A 5,237-nucleotide genomic window follows, 5' to 3' on the forward strand; every position below is an offset into this window, starting at 1 on the left:
CTCGGTAAAGCTGCTTACATATTGAGTATCAAGATCTATAGAGATAGATCAAGACGCTTGATAATTTTTTCAATGAGTACATACCTTGACAAGATTTTGAAGTAGTTCAAAATGGAACAGTCAAAGAAAAAGTTTCTTGCCTGTGTTACAAGGTGTGAAGTTGAGTAAGACTCAAAACCCGACCACGGCAGAAGATAGAAAGAGAATGAAAGTCATTCCCTATGCCTCATCCATAGGTTCTATAAAGTATGCCATGCTGTGTACCAGATCTATTGTATACCCTACAGTGTGTTAAGCAAGGGAGTACAATGGTGATCTAAGAGTAGATCACTGGACAGCGGTCAAAATTATCCGTAGTGGAATAAGGAAATATTTCTCAATTATGGAGGTGACAAAAAGGTTCGTCGTAAAAGGTTACGTCGATGCAAGTTTTGCACAGATCTGGATGACTCTAAGTCTCGATCTAGATACATATTGAAAGTGGGAGCAATAAGCTAGAGTAGCTCCGTGCAGAGCATTGTTGACATAGAAATTCGCAAAATACTTACGGATCTGAATGTGACAGACCCGTTGACGAAAATTATCTCACAAGCAAAACATGATCCCACCTTAGTAATCTTTGGGTGTTAGTCACATAGCGATGTGAACTAGATTACTAACTCTAGTAAACCCTTTGGGTGTTGATCACATATCGATGTGAACCATGGGTGTTAATCACATGGTGATGTGAACTATTGTTGTTAAATCACATGGCGATGTGAACTAGATTATTGACTCTAGTGCAAGTGGGAGACTGAAGGAAATATGCCCTAGAGGCAATAATAAAGTTATTATTTATTTCCTTATATCATGATAAATGTTTATTATTCATGCTAGAATTGTATTAACCGGAAACATAATACATGTGTGAATACATAGACAAACAAAGTGTCACTAGTATGCCTCTACTTGACTAGCTCGTTAATCAAAGATGGTTATGTTTCCTAACCATAAACAAGTAGTTGTTATTTGATTAACGGGATCACATCATTAAGTGAATGATCTGATTGACATGGCCCATTCCACTAGCTTAGCAACCCGATCGTTTAGTATGTTGCTATTGCTTTCTTCATGACTTATACATGTTCCTATGACTATGAGATTATGCAACTCCCGTTTACCAGAGGAACACTTTGTGTGCTACCAAACGTCACAACGTAACTGGGTGATTATAAAGGAGCTCTACAGGTGTCTCCAAAGGTACATTTTGGGTTGGCGTATTTCGAGATTAGGATTTGTCACTCCGATTGTCGGAGAGGTATCTCTGGGCCCTCTCGGTAATGCACATCACTTAAGCCTTGCAAGCACTGCAACCAATGAGTTAGTTGTGGGATGATGTATTACAGAATGAGTAAAGAGACTTGCCAGTAACGAGATTGAACTAGGTATTTGGAATACCGACGATCGAATCTCGGGTAAGTAACATACCGATGAGAAAGGGAACAACGTATGTTGTTATGCGGTCTGACCGATAAAGATCTTCGTAGAATATGTAGGAGCCAATATGGGCATCCAGGTCCCGCTATTGGTTATTGACCGGAGACGTGTCTCGGTCATGTCTACATTGTTCTCGAACCCGTAGGGTCCGCACGCTTAAGGTTTCGATGACAGTTATATTATGAGTTTATGAGTTTTGATGTACCGAAGGAGTTCGGAGTCCCGGATGAGATCGGAGACATGATGAGGAGTCTCGAAATGGTCGAGACATAAAGATTGATATATTGGACGACTATATTCGGACATCGGAAAGGTTCCGAGTGATTCGGGTATTTTTCGGAGTACCGGGTAGTTACGGGAGAAGCAATGGGCCTTGATGGGCTTTAGTGGGAAGAGGAGAAAGGGCCAAGGGGCTGGTGCGCCCCCCTCCCCAGGGAAAAGGGGGCCGGCCACCTCTCCTTCTCCTCCACTTCCTTCTCCCTTCCTCCCCTCTTGGTGGACTCCTACTAGGACTTGGAGTCCAAGTAGGACTCCACATCCTGGCCGCACCTAGCCTTGGCCAGCCTCCTCCTCCTCCATCCTTTATAAACTGAGGCAAGGGGCACCCCATGAACACAAGTTGATCCACGTGATCTTTTCCTTAGCCGTGTGTGGCGCCCCCAGCCACCATAGTCCTCGATAATATTGTAGCGGAGTTTAGGCGAAGCCCTGCTGCAGTAGTACATCAAGATCGTCACCACGCCGTCATGCCGACGGAACTCTTCCCCGACACTTTGCTGGATCGGAGTCCGGGGATCGTCATTGATCTGAACGTGTGCTAAAACTCGGAGGTGCCGTAGTTTCGGTGCTTGATCGGTCGGGCCGTGAAGACGTACGACTACATCAACGAAACGCTTCCGTTGTCGATCTACTAGGTATGTAGATCACACTCCCCCTTCTTGTTGCTATGCATCACATGATCTTGCGTGTGCGTAGGAAATTTTTGAAATTACTACGAAACCCAACAATATGGTGGCTAACTTATTCGCAAAAGAGAGCGATATGAGGAGGCAAAGCGCGAGCGAGAAACTAGAGAACAACCTGCGCAAACATTACTCCAACACCGTGTCCACTTCCCAGACTCCGTCGAGAAGAGGCCATCACGGTAACACACTCAGTTGAGTCATTTTAATTAAATTAAGGTTCAAGTTATCTACAACTGGACATTAACAAATTCCCATCTGCCCATCACCGCGGGCATGGCTTTCGAAAGTTCAAATCCCTGCAGGGGGGTCCCAAATTAGCCCATGACAAGCAACACCACCCAGATGTGCCGACAAATCCCGATAGGAGTTGCACATATCTCGTTCTCAGGGCACACCGGATGAGCAAGACGTCGGGTAGGCCAGCCCAGAGTTGCCCCTGGTAGCCCCGGACATCGCTCGGTTGGACCAACACTCAGAGGAGCACTGGCCCGGGGGGCTAAAATAAGATGACCCTCGGGCTCCAGAAACCCAAGGGAAAAGAGGCTAGGTGGCAAATGGTAAAACCAAGGTTCGGCATTTCTGGAAAAGCTTTAATCAAGGCGAACTATCAAGGGGTTCCCATTATAACCCAACCGCGTAAGGAACGCAAAATCCGGGAACATAACACCGATATGACGGAAACTAGGGCGGCAAGAGTGGAACAAAACACTAGGCGAGAGGCCGAGCCTTACACCCTTTACCAAGTATATAGATGCATTAAGATAACATAGCAATATAATGATATCCCAACAAGTAAATAAATGTTCCAACAAGGAACGGCCTCCAATCTTCACCTGCAACTAGGAACGCTATAAGAGGGGCTGAGCAAAGCGGTAACATAGCCAATCAACGGTTTTCTAGGACATGGTGGGTTAGAGGTTTGACATGGCAATTTGGGAGGCTTGAAAGCAAGTGGTAGGCATCGTAGCATTGGCATAGCAAAAGAGCGAGCAATCTAGCATAGCAAAGATAGTAGTGATTTCGAGGGTATGATCATCTTGCCTGCACAGTTGTCAGAGTTGACTGGATCCTCGAAAGCAAACTCAACGGGCTCCTCGTTAGCGAACTCGTCTCCCAGCTCTACCCAACAAGACAAAACAAGCAACAAGGACACGATCAACCACGTGCAAGACTCAAACAAAATGATGCAAAGATGGTATGCTATGCGGGATGCGATGCGGGATGCAAAATGCAAGATATGACAGGAAATGCAAGAACCTGGCCTCAACTTGGAAATCCAAGTGTGCCACTGGAAAGATGAGATGAAATTGATTGAAAGCGATATAAAGAACGCCGGAATCGGAGTTACGGTTTGGAAATGGCAAGCGATTCAAATATGACACCGGTCTGCGATTTACAGCAAGTAGCCATCTAAATGCAATGAGATGAACATGCTACAGCACCGAAACAAGACAACAAAATACATGGAAGGGATGAAATCATGATGCTTAACAAAAATCTAGCACTGAGCTACGGCCAATTCATCCATTAACAGGTTCAAACAATCATGGCAAAATGCATATGACAAACAGATTTTAGACTTAGTGAAATTAACACTTGTCTGGAATTTCAGATCAGGTAGCCCTCTTCGGAGCAACAAAACTACATGCTACATGACCTGAACATGGCAAAGTAAAGCATGGCATGGAGCTACTCAAAAAGCTTAACAAAATTCTCTTAGTGACCTCGAGCCAAAAGGGATCACAAAATACAATTACAAGCATGTGAACATAGCAAAAACATAATCAGTTTTCAGACTTGGTGAAAACTGGCACATGCTGAAAATATAACTCAAGTAGGCATGTTTACGAGCTCGATGCACTCACTACGGTGCAAGTCATGACAAGATAAGCATACATCCATCAAGAAGGCACAAAATGCAAGCTAGACATGGCAAGAACAATAGCATGGCATACACGGATCAACTACAACATCATCGACAAAATTACAAACAAGTTGACAATCTGCCCAGATTCACAAAGTAGCAAAAGTAGAGCTCGATTGACTCAAGCTAGGGTGCTCCCATAATTTCAAACAAGGACATGGATGGATAGAGCTCTACAATATTAACAAAACATCCTTACTGATCATCCTCAAAAGAGGCACGGATCACTAGGAAACAACATGGAAATATGGCATCATGAGATAAACAGATCAAGGACTTAGTGGAATTGCTAAATCCCTGAAAACAGAATTAACAAGTGCACCACTTTGCAAGCTTGCACTAGTCACCACACACATCACAAAAATACATGGGTTGCACCTCCGGAAAGATGAAAAAACCCTTAACAAAACATATGTAGAGCATCAGGGCATATCATGCACACAATAATCATGGCAAAAATGACAAAAAGCTAAACGGAGTAGCAGATCTGACAATTATCTCAAGTAGCCCTCTTCTAACAGCATTTCGGCATCAAGATGAACTCAAATGAAAATGATGCAATGGAATGAAATGATGTACTCTCTGAGATGAACATTTTGATATGCTATATGCATGAATCGGAGCTACGGATGCAAAGTTACGGAGCTATGAACATGAGCACATGGATCTGCGATTTAAGGACTTAGTAGAAAATCACCCAGCGAGAAAAGTCAACCCGGGACACGGAAGCCAAGGCGGTGGCGGATCTCGCCGGAGCCGGCCGGGATCTCGCCAGAGAGGGAGCGGGGAGGCCGGATCTGGAGCTCCCGCGGCCGGATCTCGACGGCGGCGAGGACGGTGGCTGCGAGGCGGCGACGGGCGAAGGCGGCAGC

Source organism: Triticum aestivum, chromosome 4A, assembly GCF_018294505.1.
Source record: "Triticum aestivum cultivar Chinese Spring chromosome 4A, IWGSC CS RefSeq v2.1, whole genome shotgun sequence".
In the NCBI taxonomy this organism is placed as follows: Eukaryota; Viridiplantae; Streptophyta; class Magnoliopsida; order Poales; family Poaceae; genus Triticum; species Triticum aestivum.